Here is a 15,817-nt window from a genome sequence, read left to right on the forward strand (position 1 = left end):
CAATATCAATATACTTTTTTTTTTTTTTTTTTTTAAAGAGATAAGTTCTCGTTACCCTGCCCAGGCTAGAGAACTTATTCACAGTTGCAATCATCACACACTGTGGCCTCAAAATCCTGGGCTCAAGCAATCCTGCTGCCTTAGCCTTCCAAGTAGCTGGAACTACAGGCATGCACCACAGGGCTCGGCGTCTTAAACTCTTCGTTTTAACATATCAAATCACCATCTAAGATTAATATTCAAGTTAATTGTAACTTAAATCTAGAGAAATACAAAGCAATGGGGAAAATGAAGTCAAAAGACTAAGTGTCCTGTTGATTCCTGTAAGTCATACCACAGGTATCTATACCATTGATGCAAAAGTAAGATAACACTTTCAAACGACGCTACTCTTCTCAGAAAAAAGGGTTGCCAGCTCCCTGGGCCACAGACTCCGAGTGCTAGCACATCAGTCGTTTTAAAGAAATTACTAGCATGCTGTGTTTGGTTTCCCGTCTCCTACCTAGCATTTTACAAACTGTATCAAAGCACGGAGTGTAACAGCTCCAATTTCTTTCACAGCAGCAGCACTGTGTGAGAAAAATTGACAGATTAACTAGAAGAAAGCCTCCAAACTCACTATGAACTATGACTGTCTATTAGAACAGAATGGTAGGCCGAAGAGTACACATAAAGAAATGCCTCAGTGATCCATTGCACAATGAACCAATGGGTATGATAACGCTCTTCAGGATTTGTGTGTGAGAGGGAGAGCACAATCCAGGAATGATAACCTGCACAATTTTGCTTAGAACTCATTCTGGGTGAGGACAAAGATCAGGAGTTGAAAAGTAGCTATTGATTTTTCTTAGTGTTTTGCTTATTATTTTGATGAATCCTCTGCCCGCTAGCTTCTTCTAACAAATAAACTACACTAAACAAATCTGGTCCTGGCATAAATTAATGAGGCTGAGTTAAATGAAGCCCCAACTGTGTCACAAACAAGGACCACTGTTAATTGAATTCAGATATGCAACTTGTCTTCTTCATGACAATCCATCGGATTTAGATTCAGTGGGCAATGCTAATCCTTGCATTTATACAGACATTTACAGTGTGCTTCAGAAATATTTGCCATGTACTCCATACAATTATACTAACAAAATAGGTAGTATTCATAGTATTACAACTATTTAAGAGAGGTGTGAGAGCTTAAACATGGTGCCTAAAGGCAGGGGCCACTAGAATGGTGATAGTGTGCATGTATGTAGAAGGAAAGGAAGGCATGGGGGAAGGAAAATGAAGTCACAAAAGGGAAATTAGAGGAAGAAATACATGGGATCACTGTCAACTTAATTGGTGTGTGCTTTTCCTTTTGAGTTACTTATTAAAAGGGTTTGCATCAATAGGCATTTTAAAGAAAACCATGGATAAATGAAACCTGTCAACTGGCAACTGCAATGTGTACATTACTAAGAACATGTGAAAGGCAATGTTTTACACTGTTTGGATAAATGAAATGGAAAAAAAAAAAACATCAACAGACTGTATCTTATGCCTCAATCTTATAGGATTCTCTTAGGAAAAACACACTGCCAGAATATTCTTTATAAACCTTAATTTATTTATCTATTTATATTAGTTCAATAAGTTAACTAATTGAGACTAATAAAAGTTTCAAATTGGCAACTTACAATTTGGGACTTTTTCTCCAGTCCTTTAGTATAATTTGAGCTTTCACAAATTTTTAAGTACAATAGATCAGTGGGGGGAAACGCCTCAAATACATCTTGATAAAGCATGTCCTTAAAAACATGTTTTATTGTCAAGCAGATGAATTAATACAGAAAGAGCACATAAAAGACTCTATATGCTGGAGTATTTAATATCTATTAACAATCCACCAAATATTCTATTGTTATTTTCATTTATTAATTTGTTCATTTCACTATAATCATCATGAGATTATGATATAAAAATAGAAGCTGTGTTCATCATAAAAGATGACCCACGTCTTTAAAATCAAATAAAATACAAGGATAAGACATTTGAGAAGTGACATTTTTTTCAGGGAAGAAAGGGTAACAATATAACCAAATAATACCAGAAGCTAGAAGTCTCAAGATAAACAAGTTTTTGACTAAGTGATATTTGGGACTGGCATTAAGAAACTCTTGAAAATATTCAACATTTAAAGTGGGGCCTGGTGGGATGTGATTGGATCATGGGGTCAGATTTCCCCCTTGGTACTCTCCATGCAATACTGAATTCTCATGAGATCTGGCTGTTTAAAAGTGTGTGCCACCTCCCCACCTTTCTATTCCTCCTGCTCTGACCATGTAAACTGCCAGCTTCCCCTTCACCTTCTGCCATGATTGTAAGTTTCCTGAGGTGTCCCTAGAAACTAAGCAGATGCCGCCACGCTTCCTGTACAGCCTGCAGAATCATGAATTAATTAAACCTCTTTTCTTTATTTTAAAAAAAAAGAAAATATTCAACATTTATCAAAGGTCAAATATATGTTAGAGGAACTCTGCCTTGTAAATATATTAAACACGTGGATGTAATTTTTTAAACCAAATTTTTAAAAGTTTTATATAGATAGTAACATAATCCATACTTTCTACTTAAGGGCTCCAAGACTCAACACTAGTTAAATGTCTTATTAATGCTCATTACTGGTAAAACCAGAACTTGATTGAATCAAAGCCTTCTGATTCTAGATGCATAAATTTATCCAGCACATTAAAAAAATGAATTGGCTAAAACTGGGCCAGTTCAGGGTCTCAAAATATTCTCCAGTTACATATTTCAGTAACCTTTTTAACTCTGATTATAACAGTCATATTTCTGAGGAAAAAAATAGAAAAAAAAGCAAAAAGCATAAATAGAAAAATAGAAATCTCTAAAGTCCACCATTAAAAAAATATAATACTGTTAGCATTCTTATAAATAACCAAGCTGGATATCTACTGTTTTTGCCTGCCAACTGCCTGTCTTTACTTCAGGTAACAGCATCCCACTTTTCATTTGGGAAACTGATGAATATATGTTGGATGAGTGTCAACAAGACAGCCTGTCTAAAGTTCTCACCTTAATTCATACAAGTGGCAAAAATTACCTAAGTTAAATCAACTGGTCACTTTCTCTACTAGAAATTCTCATTTCAAGAGAAGTTACTCATTGTAGGGTGCAAAAAAAAAAAAAATGAAGCTGATTTATGCTCAATGATATTGACTAACTTTCAAATTCCTTCTACATAGCTATTCATAGCTAATTATTTCAATTCTGTGAACTGCCCTGTATATTTCCAGTAAAGCTCCCTTTGTTTTTGTATGCATGTTTCTTTTAGATATACATTTCAGTGGATTTTATTATTTAAATTAAAAACTCTTAGGAAAGAGGATGCGAATAATTTTGAGGTTTATGCTTCACATTATGAGAACATATTTATTGAAACCCTCTCAAACAGTGGGCATTAATTTTTCTTTTTCCCGTTTACCAATTTGATACCTGAAACATGATATAATAACTTTAATGAACAGTTCATTGATTAACAGTGAAGCTGTTAAGAAGCTCTCTGTATTTCTTGTTCTTTAAAATTGATTGTTCATATTTTGCCACTTAATTGATATGCCATTTGCTTATTAGATTTAGAGATATGACAGTTTTTTTTAGTTTAAGGTTTGCAAATTTTTTCTCATTCTGTTAATAATCATAATTGTATTTCTTTTACATGCGTATCAAATTACTATAGTATTAAATTGATAGATATTTCATTTTATTTATTTTTTTAAAGAAAGGCTCACCTTATCCCCAAATCATATAGTTACCTTGTTTGCTTGGATTCCGTTGTAATTATATATTTAACATTTATTCCTTAATAAATCTCAGTTTCATCTGATATGCAGGGAGATAATGATTTGCACTACCCTTTCACCTATTATCACATCGTGCTCATATAATCCACACTTACATAGCTTCACTGAAATGCCAACCTCAACATAAATTCACTTCTAATATGTATGTAGGTCAGTTTCTTGACCTTTTCATTTGTCTAATCTAATATTATATAAACACTTCATTAAAAATTTTTTTTTAGTTATTTTTGAAATTCTCTTGGCTACTCTTGGATATTATTCCTCCAATTGTATTTCAGGGCAATTTTAGAATTCTAATATATATACATATGTATGTGTGTGCATAAAACTAAATTCTGTATCATATTTAACCTTCCCATTTTATTGAAACTTCATGTTCTTTGGCAAATTATTATGGTTTCCATCATATAAGAATCTCACATCTCTTGTTAAGTCAATTCATATGAATTTTATATTTTGTTGCTATCATTTTTAATTGTACATTCTTGTTTGTTTTTGACAAGAAAACTGAAATAAAAACAGTACACTTTAAAAGGTGTTAAAAACATGTATTTTTAAAGTTTTCAGATTCATAAGTATAAAAGGCATAATCATATTTCTTATAGGCAGAAATAATTTTATATGCTTTCCATATTTTTCTGTTATTCCTTTTTCATCTCTTACCAGATATAAAGATTTTAAGAATCACTAAGTTAAACAAAGTATAAGGGAAGCATCCTTTATTTTGGGGGGAATTTGGTGGGTATGCCTGAAATGCTGTCTCCTTAAGTACTATATGACTTAGGTCTGAGTCATATAAAGTATCAATCTATTACTAGACTACTAATTATTTTTGTTGTTTTATAGTGTTTTAAGTCAGGAACGGTTAAGAAAGTTTATCAAACATCTAGTCAGGAGTGATTGTATGAGCATGCCCCTAGGCTAACAGGAGTTTCAGAATCACCACCCCACCTCCAGCCCTGATATTTATTCTGTTTCAGGCATTTAAAATTACACTGCTTCATAAAGGACACCTGTCAGTTTTTCCTCTATTTCTGAATCTATTTTGTTACCATAAAATTGCTTATTTGTTAATAATTTAAAGTAGTTTATCCATTAAGATGATAGCACATGCAATTTTTTTGGAGGTTAAAATGACAACTTTTCCGGGTTTCTTTTCCTGGGTTATTTTGTTTATTAATGTTTTTAAACTTGAGTTAATTTATATAATTTGCATTGATAAAAATACCCATTTTCCTTAACATTTTTAATCCCTTCAGTATTGATATAACCCCTTCTTATAATAACTATATTTTTGGGTTTTTTTTTTCTGTACAAGATGTTTAAACAGTTTATGTATAACTTGCTTTTAAGTAACAGTTCTTAGATTTACTTAATCTGTTTTCTGTTGTTTCCTATTTTCTATTAATTGATCATTATTTAATAATCTTTTAATTATTTTACTTACTCCTATAATTTTATTAACTTTTCTAACTTTTCAAGTTGAACATTACTTTATTTTATTTACAATATGTCATGTGATAAAATTTTTGATCCTAACTCACAGATTTTCACACATAGTGTTTTTATTTTATTTTATTTTTTTCAAAAGTGGGTTCTTTATACTCATAATGTGATTTGTGACACCCATTGTGACACAGATGGTTTGGTCCTTTCCAATAATAAAAAATATAATAAAAAATAATTTAAAAATGGTGCTTTTTGGAATACTTGTGCTTTTTGAAACTACAAATCACATTATGAGTATAAAGAACACAGTTTTTGGAAAAAAATAAATAAATTATTTCTTCCAAATGTTGGAGAAACCAGTGTTTCCAGTCGATTGACCTAAGACAGGTGTTTTAGGCCCTTTTGGATTTTTAAATTGTTTTTACGTGTATGTTTCTGTGTATGCGTGTGGTGGCTTGTATTTATGGGTGTGTGGTGTTCATTGCTATAATAGGAAATAACATTAAAAACTGGAGTTATAAATTATTAAGAACATAACAAAAATAAAAACAGTATGTGTGAAAATCTGTGAGTTAGGATCAAAAATTTTATCTTCAGGCAAATACGTAGCCTTAAATAAAATGTTATCACATGACATATTGTAAATAAAATAAAGTAATATTCAACTTGAAAAGTTAGAATAGATAATAAAACTGTAAGAGTAAGTAAAATTTCAGCATCTCCTGGGAGAAGTTTCTCCTAGTTCACCGGGTAAAAATTTTTCACAGATCTTTGTAACAAACTGGCCAATGACTAAAAAGTTTACACCAGCCAGATTTATTCAGTGACAGTCCAACATTAACAGCAAAAATCGATGCAATTTACTTGACTTTTATGCTCTATGTCAAATGTTGGTTGGCAGTGTTTGATTGCCCTAATTATTCAGGGGAATGAAAAGTATTTAATATTAATAAACATTTCTGAAATCTCCACAACATTGATAAAAGGAGACCTAGCCACTGGTTTTAAAACCTCCTATCCTGTTGTCATTCATGTTCTTTCCACTGGTATTCCATTGGTCATAGCAATATGTTTGGTCTCACGATGTGTGCACCATTATACCTGGCTAATTTTTGTATTTTTTGTAGAGACAAGGTCCCACTATGTTGCCCAGGCTGGTCTCGAACTGCTGGGCTCAGTGATCCTGCCGCCTTAACCTCCCACAGTGCCATTTTTATCTTTAAAATAGTTTTCTCACATCATAAAAAACTCTCACGTTTTTTCTTAATTAGTTTTCATTCATCCATTTAATAAATATTTATTAAGTGCTTACAATATGTCAGATACACATCCTTAAGAATCCTTCAAAATTCTGTAACTCAGGAAAATATATAAGGGTTACCTAAGAAGTTCTGTTTGTCTTTAAATGAAGGGCAAAGAGTTTTAAGAAGGAAATGTAATAGCTTAGAAAACATATTTCTATTCAACCATTTGCCATACAAGCAATTTTCTAAATAATGATCTAATCATACAGTTTACAAAGTATTATAAATGTGCATAAGCCTTTCCTTGACATAATGAGCTACCTGTACAGACAGTAGATTAAATGCACACTACAAACTACTCTTAGCATGCCAGATCAGTGAAGAAAACCTATTGAAATGCTATTCCTGCTGAGTGACCAAAAGGAACATCAGTTATTTGTTCTCACAGGTGCACAGCTGCATTCTCTGTCAAGAATGCTTCAAGTAACACACTTCATACTACTTTTACTTCAGATGATTAAAAAGTAGATTGGCAAAGAATCATTAAAAGCTTCAATAGAAAGAAAACCCAACAGTTCTAGTATCAGTGAAAAGTTTCTTTATGCTTCTTGTCAAATATGATTCTGTTTGATATATTTTTAATGGCTACAAGAAAAATAATGAAGAAATTAAAATCAATATAAAATTACAAATCAAAATACTATTCTAGGGTTGACAGAAAGAGTATTTCAAATCAAGGGAGAAAAATCCATCACCAACTCGATCTTCAATGCTTTACTTTCTGAAGAGACTATGACTCATTCTTGCTGCTATTGCTAGGCAGGACAGGTTGAATCAGGAGTGGGGAAACAGTCTTTAATTAGAAATTCATTGAATTTTGTCAGATCCAATAAGACATTAATGTTATTTCAGGGGGAATGGTAGGTATGTTTTTATTCTGTCTGCTTCTGATTCAGATATTTTCATTCCAGGCTACATTCCTAGGCTATTATTTTTCATTCTTCAAAAATAAAAAAAGTGTGGAAAACAGGAGGATAAAGTCAAGGGAGTCTTTTTGTTTACAAATCAAATGTGAAATTTTCAAAACACACCTACTGCTTTGAAAGACAGGTTGAGAAGCTATCATTTGAGAGTTAACTGGATTTGTGCACTCAAGCAGTGGCAGTAAGACAATTTTTCAGTATTCAATTGCAATCCTTTTTATTTGTGTATTATAATAGAAAACAAGTGAAAGCACAGAATGAGTGAGTTTTAGGTAGCAGAGGGTTAAAAGCCTTTCATATACACAGATAATCATGGCAATTTTAGTTAAACTATCAAACAACACCTAAAGTCTCGCAGGTGCTCAATATGCCATTGGGGTAAAAGTGAAACTATTTTTAAAAGGGAACAAGTAACGGTGTATGTTTTAGGTCAAACATTACCTACAGATGAGAGCATAAAACTAAAAATAAAGGCAAAGTGTGATGAGGCAGCATGTGCTGAGGTAAAAAAGTGGGAAGGCTGTCCCTTATGCTATAAATGTCTCTATAGGCTTTGTAAATCACAGAGGACATCACTTTTAGGGATACCAAATAACAGACATTCTGCATTGTGACATAAAATAAAGCCATTCTCCCTTGTACATGCTGTACTGGCTGAGAAAAATTTCTCATACAGATCCCATAGCTCCACAGTGTCAGTCATAGCCAATGTTAGCCTGTGGGACTTTAAAAATGATCAAGGTTAATCTTTTCATTTTATAGAAGAGAAGACTGGAGTTTATAAGAGTAGGAAACTTGAAAAGCACCTAATAAATTAGTTGAGGGCTAAAGCCAAGTTATGTGACTGTTGCTGTAATACTCTCTCCCTTTATCGGAATGTCTCAATCATGAGAACACAAATTCATCCATCCATCCATTTGGTACCAACAGCTCTAAGACTTAGAAACTACTGCAGTAGTTCATTGGAGTCTGATAAAATTTAAACATATTCCACTTGAAAACTAAAATAAGTTGATACAAAAAAGGTAGGGACATAAATGTAATCAGCATACCATAAAGTGTTTAATACAAGTAAACTTTTACTATTTCTATTTCTCACTATTTTACAGATAGAAAATATTTATATAAGTATGATAAACAACATATATGAAAGCAAGCATGCCAGAATTGAACTGGTCCTGAGACTTTCCACATGTGGAAAACAGAAGTGGCAAATGTTTCTCTTTGATGCCATTTGCTCATTAGACATAGCTTGCTTGTTCCACAAGCTATGTCTAATGTATTTTTTTTAAAAACTATTAGTTGTCAACATCAAAATATTGAAGTGTTTCAAAAACTTAAAAATTGTGGTTTCCACTGATATATTAAAAGACCGAGCATCACTGGGACTCCATTCTGAAATGGCAACAATTACCTAAACTGGGTATAATATATCTGTCATTTCCCTGCCATGTGAAGGCCTGGACTGCAGGAATGTCGATGGAAATGGGGAAGAAACAAGAGTCACAAACAAAAGAGAAATAAGTCATATAAAAATCAAGTAGGAAATGCAGGCATCAATATTACTTTGTAATTACAGCAAATATAAATAGATTAAACACTGTAATTAAAAGGTAGATATTTATAGACTGGCTTTTAAAAAACACATGATCTAACTATTATCTACAATTGAAATATTTTAGGTTCAAAGACAAAAACAGGCTGAAAGTTAAAAGATGGAAAAGGACATATGCAAACAGTAACCAGAAAAAGAGCTGGAACAGCATTACTAATACCACACTTCAATACTTTAAGCCAAAAATTTTAATGTAAAAACAGGAGATTTTACAATGAGAAAAGGGTCAATCTGCCAGTAAAAAATAATACTTATAAACTTATATGCACCTAAAAAACAAAGACCCAAAATAGAGGAAGGGAAACTGATAAAATTTAAAGAAGAAATAGAAAATTTAACAATAATAGTTGAAAAGCTTCAATATTCTTCTTTAAATCATGGAAAGAAAATCAGACAAAAGATCAAAAAGGATCCAGAAGACTTAACACTATAAACAAACTAGATCAGCAAACATGTATAGAACACTCCACTCCAAAGAGCAGAATACACATTCTTCTTAAGTGCATTGAAAACATTTTTCAAAATAGACTGTAAAAGATCTACAGACTATATTTTATATACATTTTTCCTACATTATAGAGACATTGAAATATTAAAGGTTTTATAAATAATATAAAAGGTGATACAACAAATTCAATGAGTTTAAAAGGAATAAAATCATAAAACGTTCTCTGACCACAATAAAATTAAATTAGCAATCAAAACTAAAAGTAAATCTGGGAAATCTGTGGAAAATAAATAATTTAACCATAAATAACCAAGGGGTCAAGAAAAAAAATCAAAAGGGGAATTACTGTGAGACTTTGAAATGCATGAAAATGATAACAGAATATGCCAAAACTTGTAAGATGAAGCTAAAGCTGTACTTCAAAGAAAATGTATAACTTTAAATGCCTATATTTAAAAAGAATAAAAATTTAAAATCAATAACTTAACTTTCCACCTTGAAACCCTGGAAAAGAAGAGCAATAGAAGGGAGAAAATAATAAAGACTCGAGTAAAATATAAAGGGAATTGCAAACAAAAATACAATAGAAAAAAAAAATCAATGAAATAAAAATTGGGTCTTAGAAAAGATAAATAAAATTGACACAATTTTAGCTAGACTGACAAAACAATTGAGAAAATTCAAATCTTCAAATCGAGAATAAAATGGGGATAACAACAGAATTTACAGATATTTTAATAAAAAGGATTATAAAGCAATTACTATAAACCACTATGTTATCAACAAATTAGATAATTTAGACAAAATAGAAAAATTCCTAGAAAGACACAAACTACTGAAATTGATTCAAGAAGAAACAAAAAATCTGAATAACTCTCTATCAAGGAAAGTGAATTAGTAATCAAGAAACTTCTCATAAAAAAGTCCATGAGCAGAAGGCTTCATCAGTAAATTCCACAAAATGTTTAGTGAAATTCTTCAAAAACTAGAAGACAACGAAACACTTTCAGACTCATTATATAAGGCCATTATTACCTTGATACCCAAACCAGACAACAGCATCATAAGAAAGCTACAAATTAATACTCCTTATGAAGATAGACACAAAAATTTTCAACAAACCAAATCTATAAACATACAAAAAAATTATAGACCACAAACTACTCGGATTATTCAAGTAATGCAAAATTAATTCAACATATAAAAATCAATCAATGTAGCACACCATATTAATACAATAAAGAACAAAAGCCACAAAATCATTTTACACAGGCATAAAAAGTATTTTAAAAATGCAAAACTCCTCCATGATAAAAACAAAACAAAACAAAACAAAACAACAAACAAAAAAAAACTCAAGGAACTAGAAAGGAAAATCCTTGGAAGGAAGATCCTAAACCTAAAAAAGGGCACCTGCAAAAAAGGGCATCTCACAGCTAACATCATACTTACCAGTAAAAGATGAAAGCTTTTCCCATAATATCAAAAATAAGACAAGAATGGTTGTCTTGCTATTTCAATTCAATTGTAGTGGAGGACCTAATTAGGATAATTAGGAAAAATAAAATAAAATAAAATAAAATGTGCCTAGATTGGAAGGAATGAACAAAACTATCTCAATTTCTTCTACATAGAAAATCCTATGGAATCCACAGAAAATTTTAGATCTAATAAACAAGTTCAAGCAAAATTCTAGGATACAAGCTCAATATATAAATACCAGTTTTATTTCTATACACTAGCAATGAGTAATTCAAACATGAAATTAAAAAATAATTTCATTTAAAATATCATCAAAAATAATAAAATATTTAGGAACAAATTTAATAAAGTCAGTATATTAAAGATGTGTATGCTGAAAACTACAAAACATCATTGAAAGAAATTTTAAAAAGAACTAAATAAATGGGAAGACACCCCATGTTCATGGAATGGAAGATTTACTAGTGTTAAGACTGCAATACCTCCAAATTGATTTACAGATACTATGTAATCTTTGTAAAAGTTCAAGGTGGTTGTATTGCAGAAATTATAAAAGTGATCTTTATGTTCATATGGAAATTCAAGAGCCTCCAAGTAACTGAAACATCCTGAAAAAAAAAAAAAAAAACAATGTCTGACGACTCAGACTACATAGCCAAAATATATCCAGAATATATCAAGAACTCTTATAATTCAATACTGAAAAAAGACCCAGTTAAAAAATGAACAAAAATTTGAATAGACATTTATCCAAAGAAGATATACAACTGTCCAACAAGTACATGAAAGATGTTCAAATCATTAGCAATTAGAGAAATGCAAATCAAATCCACAATGAGAAACACTTCCCATTCACTGAGATGACTATGGTTAAAAAACAAGCAACCACAGGGTTGACAAGAATGGGAAGAAATAAAAACCCTCATGCATTGCTGCTGAGAATGTAAAATGCAACCACTTTGGTAAACAATTTCGTTTATCATTCTTCAAAAAGTTCATCATAGCTTTACCATATGACCCAGCAATTCCACTCCTAGGACATCTAAGCAAAATAAAAACATATTCCACACAAAAACTTGTACACAATATTCAAAGCAGCATTATTTATAATTATAAAAAATAGAAACAACCCCAAAGTCCATCAAATGATGAATGAATAAACAAAATGTTGTATATCCATAGAATCAAATATAAATCATCCATAAAAATAAATGAAGTACTGATACACGCTACAGCACGAATTTTAATACATCATGCTAGCTGAAAAAAGCCTGACACAAAACTCTACATATAATATTACTCTATTTGTGTTACACTTCCTGAATAGGCAAATCTATACAGGCAGAGTGTACATTAGTGATTGCAAGGAGTTGATGGACAGGTTAACAAGGAGTGGCTGCTAATGGGTCCTGGGATTCTTTTGGTTTTGAAAATATTATTGAATTTAATAATGATAATGGCTGCACAATCTGGGAATATACTATAAACCACTGACTTGCATACTTTAAAAAGGTTATGTTTATGATACATGAATATCTCATTTAGAAAAAAAGAAGATTCACAAAAATAATTGCATCAAAGTATGGTATATGAATTGGTCAACATAAAGAAAAAGTACCATTCAAGAAGAATCTAATATTTGGAAACTATATCATTGGTATATGAGAAAGGATGAGTTAAATTTAGCAACTAATAAAGTACATTACTTAGAAATTCAGCAATAAGTTGATTCAGAATATTAAGCAAATAAATACATTAAAAGGTCATGACCAACCAAAAAAACAATAAATAAAATAATTCTCAGAGACTTGCCTGAAAAAAGCATGTTGTGAAATAATTTTCAATTAATTCATTTATAGGAACAATTAACCCTTTCAGTTGTCAAATATGTCTCCTTTCTTTGTACAGAGTGCATTCTCTAATAGGTAAGAAAGCTACTCACCACCATGCTAGGCTGATAACTACCCAGGCCAGAGTAGAATCAGAAATTTCTAGCACCGATAACTGTGGGAACTACAGGATCATTCATACAGCGATTTTTCAAGTGTCAAAATCTGAAAACTATTGATAGTTCTGAGCATAAGATGAATATAAAGGTCATAGCAGCACTGGGGAAATGGACCTGTAAGTGAATTCTACTTGCCATAGGAAGTGAAAAATAACTTTTTAACACCCTCCTTATTATTATTCTAATCATTTTAGAATCTCAGTTTTACCTCTATTAGTGGTTTATTAATAAATAAATAACTGTATAATTTCCCCACTGGCCAAATCACTTTGAAAAAATAACACATTTGATGTTTTCAAAAGATACAATCTTACCAGATTATTACAAAGACAATGGTCCCAAGCCACATACATTACAATGGAGACATAAATTACAATGGAGCTTTTTCCATTTTAATTTATGTCTCCATTGTAATGTGTATGGCTTGGAGAAAGCTCATTCTGTTTATCTGCTTCTGTTGAGTAAACATACTGGGAATATGTTGTATTTCTGACACATTATTGTTGGGTCAGCTCACACAATGTGATAAAGCCAACTCTTTGCCTTTATTATTTTCCTAATTACCAAGGCCAACAGTGTTTCATCTAAATTATGTTGTGAACTCAAGCGAAAAGATGTTAAGTGTCTTCCTCATAAGTGATATAACACCCCTTTCCTCCCTTTGGCCTATCTTTAATCATAATCAATGTCAAGGATCATGTAAAATTTTTTAAAGTACTAATACAATCTGGCCCTAAATATGTTTCATTGAATGTAAATGGTGTAGATTAATAATCCAACTAATATTTTCCACTGTGATGTTTATAATGTGTAATTAATTTCATTCTTAAGTATACAAATATACTTTATAACAGAAGATTGAGCATTATAACTAAGCTACATAATTATTACATAAGGCATTCAATAACAAATTTAATTTGATATGAAGGATAAAGTTAATAACCATATAAATCTAAACTTTAAAATAAAATATATTGTAAAAGAAATTATCTACTTACATATTGGCTTCTACTTCCCATTACAATGTAATGAACAAGTAATTTCACCAAATGATCCTTAATACTACTACTTTTAATAGCCCATCAAAACATAGATGAACTGAATTTCACTGTGCATCTTACCTACTTATATGTAATCTAGATTTACAGGAAATCTAAATAACAGTCAACCAAAGATGCCATAATCTAATTCCTATTGAAAATGAAAAATCCAAAGGTGACAATCTATTGTGATACAAAATATACCGTTTATACAGTATTCCAAGGATACTATCAGCTCTGAGTACCCGCTGAAAATACTTTCCCTCTTTTATTGTAACACTGGTAGTATGACTCTAGAGTTACCTTGAGCTAAGGATTCAGGTAGAGGAAGCTGAGAGTGTAGACAGAGGGAGGAAAGTCGCTGTGCTCCTACCCAGATTTGCTTGCTTTATTACACCTCTCTGAGGATCACAGCTAGGCTGAATCAGAGGTGCCTGTGGGACTCAGTAACCATAAATTTGGAGCTGTCCTCTGTGGTAGTGCTGAAAGAGAACTAGTAGCGGTGAACAACAGAGGTGCTCACATTGCAAGGTATGAGAGACCTGCTATAGCAGTGATTCAATCCAAAGTCATGAGAAAGAGAGATAACAGACAGCTGTGGTCAAATGAGCATTGATTAATATCCATCATCTAATGAATAAATAAAATGTGGTATATCCATACAATGTAATATTTTTCTGCAATAAAAAGAAATTGATATGTGCTATAACGTGGTGAATCTTAAAAACCAGTAGACTAAGTGAAATAAGTCAGTCATAAAGAACCACATATTGCCTGCTTCCATTTAATGAAATGTCCAGACAGAAAGTGGATTAAGTGGTTGCCCGGAGCTGGGTTGGGGAGTGAATAGGGAAAAAGAGTAGTAGGAATTTTTTTTTTTGGTGGGAGTAATAAAAACATTCTAAAATTGATTGTGATGATGAATTGGTATAATTATTATTCACTCTGAATATACTAAATTGTACAGTTTAAATAAGTAAATTATATGGTATGTGAATTTTATCTCAATAAAACTGTATTATTTTAAAACAAGTGCATGGATTTACGCCAAGCCTCTGTATCTTACGAAATCTGGAATGACTGAAAAGTTACCTAACTTTTCTAAGTGCCAGCACCTTATCTGAAAACAGATGTTAACAGTATCTATACTTCATTCTCTTGAAGACTGTATCATTGTAATATATGTAAATTGTTTAGGACAATGTCTCACACAATAAATGTAAGCTGTTATAGGTAAACAAAGCAGCTTCTTTCGGGGGGCTCCACCATTACATGTAACATATTGAATCAACAAAAGGGCACCTCATGGTTTTTGAAATTTCATTCACATATTTATTCACCAGTATTAATGAAGCACATACAGTGTTCTTGACATTGCTAGGTACAAGTAAAAGATAAGATGGACTAATAAACTTATGGATGAGACATCCCAACATATCATTAGATGTTCTTCCATATGGGAGGAAGTGACTAATATCACTTTAGCATCTAAAGTGGGCAGAAATGGTGAGTTCTTTGTCTTTCACGCATTTCCAATGATAAAATAGATGGAGGTGGAGGAATCCTAGGGAGAGTTAGAAGTTAATTATTACTATCTGGCTCCCAGATTTCCAGGCAGTAGCATTAATTTGAGAAAATATTATTGCATTCCAAAATTAAATATTTCAACGACTTTAGTTAATATATAC

The 15,817-nt window shown here is 31.6% G+C and overlaps 1 protein-coding gene across 1 annotated transcript in view; it reads right to left on the reverse strand.

The window, feature by feature from the left end:
* The window catches only part of CNTN4 (contactin 4), a 998,936-nt gene that overhangs the window by 770,601 nt on the left and 212,518 nt on the right, over positions 1-15,817 (reverse strand). The window lies entirely within an intron of this gene.

Source organism: Theropithecus gelada, chromosome 2 (genome assembly GCF_003255815.1).
Source record: "Theropithecus gelada isolate Dixy chromosome 2, Tgel_1.0, whole genome shotgun sequence".
Lineage (NCBI taxonomy): Eukaryota > Metazoa > Chordata > Mammalia > Primates > Cercopithecidae > Theropithecus > Theropithecus gelada.